Source organism: Delphinapterus leucas, chromosome 15 (genome assembly GCF_059928025.1).
Source record: "Delphinapterus leucas isolate spDelLeu-1000000601 "Yukka" chromosome 15, BTC_Dleu_Yukka2, whole genome shotgun sequence".
Classification (NCBI taxonomy): Eukaryota; Metazoa; Chordata; class Mammalia; order Artiodactyla; family Monodontidae; genus Delphinapterus; species Delphinapterus leucas.
This window is the reverse complement of record NC_143143.1, coordinates 87,633,492-87,642,960: the sequence shown is the minus strand read 5'-3', so window position 1 is coordinate 87,642,960 and position 9,469 is coordinate 87,633,492.

Here is a 9,469-nt window from a genome sequence, read left to right as displayed (position 1 = left end):
GCCAGCTCCAGTGAGGACCCCGGGATCGAAGGCTCCTGAGAAGTCCCGAGAGGCTGGCCAGGGCCGTGGGGCTACAGCCTGGACCCGGCAGCCGAGGGCCCCCAGTGTTGGGCAGGGGCCTTGGTACCAGGTGAGGGCGCATCTCCATCCCGCACCCTCTCCTGGGCCACCTTAAGGGGCCACCACCGAGTTTCACACACATGCCCCCTTCCGGAAGCAACAAGAACCCCCTGTGTGTCCAGTGAGGCGTCTGTTGCTTGGGAAAGAGCAGATTCTCCTGCCCACCTGGCTCCTTCCGGAGAGTCCTGAGGGTCAATTCCAGGATGAAGGGGCCATGAGATGGATCTGTCTTCGCGTGTTAAGGAGGCATTACTCAGGAGCCCTGGGAGGACGGGAGTTACAGCCCGCAGGTATGGTCCTGGGGGTGGCGACCTCGGGCTACAGGGGCTGCGTGGGGCAGGCAGGGGAGGCCCTCACTTGTTTTCTGGCCTAAACATAAGACTTTCTCCAGGCTCATCCCACTGCCCTCAGACTTGGGACCAGAGGAGAGGACGCTTGGTACCGGGACTGGACCTCAGATTAGAGATGGAGGGGATGCTCCTGACCGCGCCCCCTTGGGGAAGCCCCAACTCCTGGGCCCTTGCTGGGTCCAGCCTCCAGCAGAGAAGGGCACCCAGCTCTGGGGCTGCACACAGTCTGGGGACCTCATCCCCAAACGCCCACCCCAGGACCAGGCCGACGGGAGACGTCAAGAGGGACAGAGTGTGGAAGGACAGATCCTGGACGCCAAAGGGAAACTGAGCCCCCTTGGGTCTGGAGCATCCACCTGGCCACGACAAGGACACTCCTGGGAGGATACAGAGGGGAGGAGAGGCTGGAGGAGAGGGCACTGTAGGGCACAACCTGGGGAGATGATCCAAGTGGCTGCGGGTCACACGTCCCGTCCCCAGTGAGGCCGGCGGTCAGCGAGCAGGGCTCCTGCAGCCAGATCCCGCCCGCCTTGGATGGGCCCAACCTGCTCTCACCAGCCCCGCTGCCTCTTCTCCCGGCCCATCACTTCTCGCGACCCCCGGGGCCCCCCGCTGTCCCCCACCCTGTGTGCAGTCATGGCACTGGCCCACCCCAGGACCCCTGCCTCCACTCAGCCTGCCTGCTCCCCCCAGCCTCTCGCCTGCATCACCCATCTGCAGGCTCTGGGCGGGAGAGGACAGAGACAGCCCCCCAAAGAGACCCCACGACACGTTGGCCAGCGCACCTCTGCACCCCCGGATCCATCCCCAAGCCTCGTGCCAGGACTTTCCGGGCAGCAGAGGAGACCCCGGAGGCTCCCATGCCGCCAACTCAGCCCGACAATCTCTCCAAACAGCGGTTCCCTGAGCCGGCGCAGCGAGGCCTTTACCTGCCCCCTCCGTGCCCACTGGGCCTCGCACGCCTGTTCCCGGAGCCCCGGGGGCCCTTCACCCGTCTTGCCCACCAGATCCCAGCCGGACGCCACCTCGGGAGAGCTGCCCGGAACCCCCTCGGCCTGTTTGCTGAGCTGGAGTTGGTGCCAAGTCAGCACCTTGAACAGGGCCTGGGGCGGGGAGCCAAGCAAGGACCCCGAGAGGGGTTCACAGGGCGATCACCTCGACTCCCAGAGGGGACAACAGCAGGTGTGACGTAGCAGCAGGGGTGAACCGGCCTGGCCTGGGAGAGATGTCAGAGGCCGGGAGGTGGGGTGAAGGAGGCGGGGAGGGCCGGCATCGCTTGGCAGCCCGCGTGCCCACATGGCCCCCAGCCGAGACGCTGTGTCCTCGTCACTTCTTCTAAGGGGACACTGTCCTCCTCTCAAGGAGACAGGCTCTTCCCTCCTCCTCAGGGTGACCTTTCATGTCCCACAGAGTCCCAGAATCGACAGGAAATGGTCTGCTCATCCCGCTCTCAGATGGCCTCGTGTCTCAGGCTGACCCAGGTCACCTGCGTGCCCTGATGATCCCCCTGCTTCTGCCCTGTGCCCGGTCCCTGGGGAACCCCGGTGGGTCTGGGGCCTGCAGCCCCCTCCGCCAGCAACACCAGGACACAAGCCAGCAGGTTTGGATTCTGTTGTTTCTCTTACCTTTAGATGTTCAACAGCATGAATATTCTTATTTTTTATTTAAAACTGGCTTGGAGCTCTCACTCCCCGAGCGGCTTCTAATCACCAAAAAGCGCCTTCAGCAAGGGCTGATTGACAGGCCGACGCGGCCGCTTCTGAAGAGCAAATTGGCCATTGGCGGTGCCACATGCAAAGGGAAAGCACCAAGCGCCCGTTATTTATGAGCTATTAGGGAAGCGCAATCGGCATCTGCTCCCCACATGGGCAAAAACACCTGTCAGACATCAGGAGGCCGTAAAACGCACACGCTTAACAGTCACTTTGTTTAAAAAGTCATTAAAATTGAATGTCAGCTAAAACTTAGGAAAACATTTATTCTTTGAACCCCTTTGAATCTTGCTGGTGAGCAGGAGACAGGACTGTTTCTGCCGGGACAAAGACACGAGTTTGTAAACAGGCAGGCGAGTCCCCGGAGCGGCCACAGTGACAGAACAGGACATGGGAGAGGAGAGGCGTCCGTCAGGGCCCCCGGACGGAGCGTGGGGCCTGGGACGCCCGCTGACCCCGCCCGCCCCACGCTGACCGGGGCCGAGGTCGGCCCTCCGCCCACAAGGAGGCAGCTGCCGGCCCCCACTTCTTCTTCCCCCAGTGCTGCCCATTAGGGCCAGTTCTGGAGACACGTCCGCGTGGGGACTCACGGGTGCAGGCCCAGGATGGGGTCCGAGCAGCAGGCGGGGCCGGGGGTGCTAACTCAGGAGGCAGAGCAGGGCCGGGCTGGCTCCGAGGGGTCTCCTGCTGTAGGGTTGAGACCCCCGGCCGCCCCTGCCCATGTCCCGCTGCTTCCCAACAACAGAGGGTCCCAGGGACAGAAACTGGCCCGAGGCCGCCTGCTGCCACAGTCTCCACTCAACATGGACGGACTGTTGAGGATGGGGAGGGGTTTGCCTCCGGCGGCGCGGCAGGAAGCCCAGCGTCACCCCAGCCCTGCCGGACGCGGGGAAGGGAGGACAGGCTTGCAGCAGCCGCGCCCTTGGCCGGGGCTTCAGACTCGGGTCGGGCGCAGGCGGGGACGAGGGATCGACCGGCAGAGGGGACTTTGGCTCAGCTGTTTTGGCCCAAGAATGTTGGTCTTGCCCAGATTTTGCCCGGTCTTTGCCCGGGGCCTGCGAGGTGCTCAAGGTCGCGTTTTGTGCGAGCAACAGTCATTGCAAGGAAAAGGTCTGTTTGGCAGCAGTTAAGGCTTCAGACGTGCCCAGGACAAGAGGGTGAGGCGGCCACAGGCCCCAAAGAGACTGGACCTTACGATTGGCAGATTTTGACGTAGACCGAGTAGCTGAGCCTTGTCTGTTTTTCACATAAAAGAATTAACCCTAGGAATTCCCTGGGGGTCCAGCGGTCAAGACTCCGCACTTCCACCGCAGGGGGCAAAAGTTCAGTGCCTAGTCAGGGAATTAGGATCCTGCAAGCCGCGCAGCGTGGCCAAAAAAAAAAAAAAAAAAAAGAAAAAAAAAAAGAATTAACCCTGGTGAAAATCATTTCAGAAAAGGAAACATGGAAACAGAAATGATGGAAGTAGTGAGCGGCCCCATGGACGGATGACTGAGGAACCCAGCCAAGCCCCCCATCGGGAGACAGTGGTGGAGACAGGGCTGCAGACCTGGGACCCTCCCCAGCTGGCTCCTTTGGGCCCGTCCCTGTGCAGATCATCCACTTGGGGCAAAAGTGCCGGAGGGGAGGAGGCCAGACTCATCGGCCTGGGGAGAAAAGTCCGGGAACCCGTGCTGCTGAGGGTCCTCGGGGACACACCGGCCGGGACCGCAAGGTGCTGCAGTGCCGCGAGCGGCTCCCACCCCTGAAGCCCCAGCCCGGCCAAGCTCGTCCCGCAGCCAAGGGGGGAAGGGCTACCCACGCCCAGCTCGAGGGTCCCTCACATGAGCGCCTGGGCGCCTGGGGGCTTGCCCCACCTCCTCTGGGAGCAGGACCCAGCTGCACTGTCACCAACTTACCTCCGTTCCCTGGGCGTTGGGAGCGGTTCATCCCTGGGAGCTGCGTCTCCTAACGCAGCTCTGGCATTTCTTGTTTAGCGTATGGAGAGTCCCAGACATGGCAGACGTAGGTCCCTCCCAAGCTCGGAGGGGCTCTGGGAGCCCCCAGCTTGGGATGCGGGGCCTGCCTCAGGTCAGGCCCCGGGCAGGTGAGGCCGAGCTGGAGACTGGCTGCAGGAGGTCATGGGGGTGGTCTTGACACCAGCCGGGGGGGGGGGGAGCAGGGGCGGAGTTGGAGTGCAGTGCACCACAACAGAAGCCTCCACCCTCCCATGGAGAACTCTGGAGCCTGATGACCTTTAGGGTTGTCCCCACTGAGGCCTAGAGCAGAGCCTTAATCCCCTGCAAGATGACAAGTCACACTGGGGGTCAACCCCGGGAAAGAGACTCAACTGTGCGCTGTTGGCAGCCCCCTCCGCACCCTTACGGGGGGTCCAGGCGGCCCATAGCACCCACTAGGTCTCCACGGCAGCCTCTCCTGGCTCCTATGGCCCTCGGTTCAGGGTAGGTGGAAACGGGGGAGCCACACTGTTATGAGCTGAATGATGTCCTCCCAAATTCATATGTTGAAGTCCCAACCCCCAGGAACTCAGAATGTGACTGTATTTGGAAATAGGGCCTTTACAAGGGTGATTAAGTTAAACTGAGGCCCTTAGGGTGGCCCAGGACCAGTCTGACCGTGTCCTGATAAGAAGAGGAGATCAGGGCACAGACGCACGCAGAAAGACAACCACGTGAGGATGCAGGGAGAAGACGGCCGTCTACATGTCCAGGACAGAGGCCTCAGGAGGAGCCCTGCCCACACCTCGACCTCAGACTTCCAGCCTCCAGGACTGTGAGAGGATCTGTGTCTGTTGTTCAAACCCCCTTCCTGAGCGCTTGGTCCTGGTAGCCCTAAGACAACTCCACCGGACCCATCCTGAAAGCGCTGGCTGCTCTGTGCGGAGGTGCCAGGTTCTGTTAGTAAAAATTCGTCAACGGGCGTGCATGAGAGTAGAAGGCAGGAGGAGAAGGGGCCAAATGGTGCAAAATGTCCCATCGGGTGTGGCAGGGAGGGGGCAGTGCAGGCAGCAAGCGGGTCTCCACGGCCCCACCCCCTGCCAGGCCTCCCCTCCCCCAGGTCTCCCTCCAACCCCAGCCTGAGTGCCGGCTGAAGGTTCTCCCAGCCAGAGGCGGGAGGGAGAGCAGGAAACATGCACAGGCGTGCAGGATGGTGGTGAAAGCTGACGCATTAGCTGGACAGGCTGTATCTCACGTCGCGGTCCCCGCACGCTCAGTGCTGTCTCCCAAGGTCTGTCCTTGGCTCTGATGCTCTTCCGGCTCTTCCCTAAAGCAGCTCCTAGGTCCGCTGCCTGCCTGGCCAAAGGCAGGACACGCTTTTGGGAGGGGGTCAAATTCTCTCCCAACTACTGGACAGCCACAGAGTGGCCGGTGACCCTCCGAAGGTGGTACTGACTGGAGCCAGGTCCCCACTGCCTGGCCAAGCGGGACTGTCCCTGGGGCTGTGCTCGCCAAGCAACAGCCCCCCCTCCCGCCGCCTCCCCCAGACCCAGCTCAAACACACCTGCTCCTGAAGCCTCCCGTCCGTCCTGTGGGATCTTCTCTCCAGCTCTTACCTGGTTGCTATTCTGCTCAGTTAATCTTCCCAAGATCTGGGTGATTTTCTGTCCGTCATCGTGTGCTCTCTGCCTGTGTCTGTGCCGGGCATTTGGCAGGGGTGGGCTGCTCCAGGCGTTCCGATCGGGCTTCCTCACAGCATGGCGGCCCCAGGAGAGCAGGGCATAGGCTCACCAGCTCCAGTGTCCCATTCTGGTCTCACAGGCCCACCCAGATCCCAGGGGGACACAGGCCCCAACTTTCCAGAGAAGGAGTCTGGGGGCCAGGTTTTGAAACGGCCACAGCATCCTATTCTAGATTGGCTTCTGGGGCTGGGTGGGTGTCCTCCCCGCTCCCTGCCTCCCCCAGCCCCTGATATGGGCACCACAAGTGCCCGATCAATGCCGAGACCACAGGCCCAGGATTTCTGCCACCCAGTGTGGGACGCAGGAGTCCCGGGTCCTCCTGGCGGGCACTCCTGGCAGGCGGACAGTGTGTGCCATGCACCCCCAGGCCAGGCCTCCTGTGCTCTGTGCAGGCTGCACCCTCACCAAGGAGCACACAGGCGGGGGTCACAGAGGAGCCCCTGGCTAGCAGGGACCCCCGCATCAGTACCATGCGTGTGTGTGCATGAGTGTGCTCACTCGTGTGCCTGTGTACACGTGTGCATGTTCATGAGTGTTGCACACGTGTACTAGATGAAGTGGGGAGGGGGTCCAGGCGGAGACAGAGGCCCGGCCAAAGTCTCCAGGTGGGAGAATACGAGCAGGCGTATCTAGCGACCGCGAGAGCCTGGGAGCCAGGGCTGGGGGGGGCGCGGAGCCCTGTGGCTCAGAGGCTGAAGCAGGAGCCTCTCAGAGTAAGGCCCAGAGAGGCTGGAGGGACAGCTGGACTTCGTCGTCTCCAGGACCTTAGGAGAGTCGTGTCAACAGATGGCCAGGGTGACGGGCCCGGGACCCCTCTGGGGAGAGAGAGGCAGAGACAGACAGAGACAATGAAGAGAGACAGAGATAGAGAGGCAGAGACAGGGACAGAAAGACAGAAACAGAGATAGAGACAGAGACAATGAAGAGAGACAGAGATAGAGACAGAGACAGAGACAGAAAGACAGAAACAGAGATAGAGACAGAGACAACGAAGAGAGACAGAGATAGAGAGAGACAGAGACAGAGGGAGACAGAGACAGAGAGCATGAGCTGGAAAGAGACGTGGAGCTGACACAGCTGTTGCTTCACATCCAGCAGGAGGCAGGAGTGGCAGGGAGGGCACCCTGCAGTGCCCATGAGAAGCAGTGCGGCTTCGGGTGGGCTCGGGGGCCTTCCCGCTGGGCTCAGTGTGTCCACGTGAGAGGAGGGGACCACCATGCACTCAGGGCGCTAGGCGCATCCTTCCCCACCATGCGGGTGCTCTCCATGAGCACTGTCCCTGGACTTCTTGCTGTCCATCAGGACAGAGCAGAGACGGGAGCCCAGTGGGGGGCGGGCGGGCGCAGCTGGCCCGGGGGTCTTCCGTCTGGCCTCAGGGCACTGCTCTCAGCCCCTCCTCACAGGACGCGGCCAGCAGGGCAGCGCGGGCATCACCCTCTGGGTCCTCCCTCCTGCCCCACCGCTCCCCTGCACCGGCCTGTGACCCCAGGAGAACCCATAGGGCCACGTCCTCCAGGTGCAGGGAGGAGAAGCCAGAGCCCACGCGCCCGAGGAGCGAGGGGCAGCCAGGCACACGGTCCCTGCACCTGCACCAGCCTCCCCGCCAGCTTCCTTGAAAGCTGGGGCCCTCTTTTGTATTCCAAAGTTCAAAGGGCCAAGCTTGCCTGTAATTAAAATGCCCCGTCCTTTAATTACAGGTCCCATAACACATGAAGGGCATCTACTGAAATACGACGTGTTACACAGTCATTTCTCTGCTGTTAATTACTAATTAATGAAGCTATTTCAATTAATAGCTTCCCTACCTCGCTCCCCCTTTGGAAGGCGCCGTGCTGGGGCGCGTCCGCGATCAGATGAGGCTTCCAGCCACCTCACTGAATATTCATGCCACGGCTTCAACGGTGTTCAATTAAACATGATAAAGCAAATGCCCATCAAAAGTGTGTTCCTATGTGCAGCCCTGCTCCTTCTGCAGGAACCAGCGGACGGAACGAACGGCAGGCTCCACCGTACACTGGAGAGAACACGGCCCGCAGCCTCGGGGGCGCCCCAAACGCCCAGGATGGCCCCTGCACGTCCCGCCCAGGAAAGGCAAGCAGGGGTCCCCCAGGGGCAAGTGGGGACCCCCAGGGCCTTGTCCTACAGCTGAAGGACAAAGCCAGAAATAGGGGTGGGGAGAGCCCAGAGAGGTGGGGCTAATTAACATGCTAATTACAGATATTAACTGGCCATTAAAGATCCTGTTTTAAAGAAATGACAGAAAAGTGTCACTTATGGTGACCAGGAGGGGACACCCCGCCTGAGAGCGGGAGATGGGGGAGGGAGCCTGGCGAGGCCTGTGTGGGGCTGGTGGGTTCTGGGGACAGGACATCGGGGGGAGCCTGGACTGGCACATCCTGGGCCCCAGAGGGACCCCAGCCGGTCCTGACGCCAAACTCCTGCAGTCCCAGGTGGGGGGACAGCCCTGCCCCTGAGGACACCTGTGGCCTGGGGAGAGGACCGGGGGACGGCCCCCCGAGGACCTCCAACCACGAAGTCCTGCTGCTGTCTGTCTTCTTGTTAGAAGAGGACACAGACCTTCCCTGGTGACGCAGTGGTTGGGAATCCGCCTGCCAATGCAGGGGACACGGGTTCGAGCCGTGCTCCGCGAAGATCCCACATGCCGCGGAGCAACTAAGCCCGTGCGCCACAACTACTGAGCCTGTGCACCTAGATCCCGTGCTCCGCAACAAGAGAAGCCACCGCGGGCTTCCCTGGTGGCGCAGTGATTAAGGATCTGCCTGCCAACACAGGAGACATGGGTTCGAGGCCTGGTCCAGGAAGATCCCACATGCCGCAGAGCAATTAAGCCCGTGCGCCACAACTACTGAGGCTGCGCTCTAGAGCCCGCAAGCCACACTCCAGAAGCCCGGGAGCCTAGAGCCCATGCTCTGCAACAAGAGAAGACACCACAATGAGAAACCCACGCACTGCAACGAAGAGTAGCCCCCACTCACCACAACTAGAGAAAGCTCGCACGCAGCAACGAAGGAACCAACGCAGCCAAAAATAAATAAATAATTTAAAAAAAAAAAAAGAGAGAGAGAAGCCACTGCAATGAGAAGCCCGTGCACCGCAACGAAGAGCAGCCCCCGCTCGGCACAACTAGAGAAAAGCCCGTGCGCAGCAACAAAGACCCAACGCAGCCAAAAATAAATAAATAAATAAATGTATAAAAAGAAAGAAGAAGTGGACGCCGTAACCCCGTGTGTGCAGACCCAGCAGCCAACGGGAGGGACCCACAGTGGGGACCCAGACTGGGGGAGGGGTGGTGGGAGAGGGTCCCCGCTCCCATATGCGCACCCCCCAGGTCCTGCCGATCCTCGGGCCCCCTCCCGCCTCGGGGTCCAGCCTCAAGCCTCCCTGCGCCTGTAATGTCCTTCCAACCCGTCCCTTCCTACAGAGCTGAGGGGCAAGAGCACCGGCCTACACGGCACAGGGTGGCCAGCTGGACCCCTCGGCTCCCACCTGGCGCCCTAGGGAAGAGTCAGGTCGGCTGCTCTGGGGCCGGGGAAAAGCCCTGTCAGACGGCGCCCTCTGTCAGCCAGCTGCAGGATGACAGCAGCCTG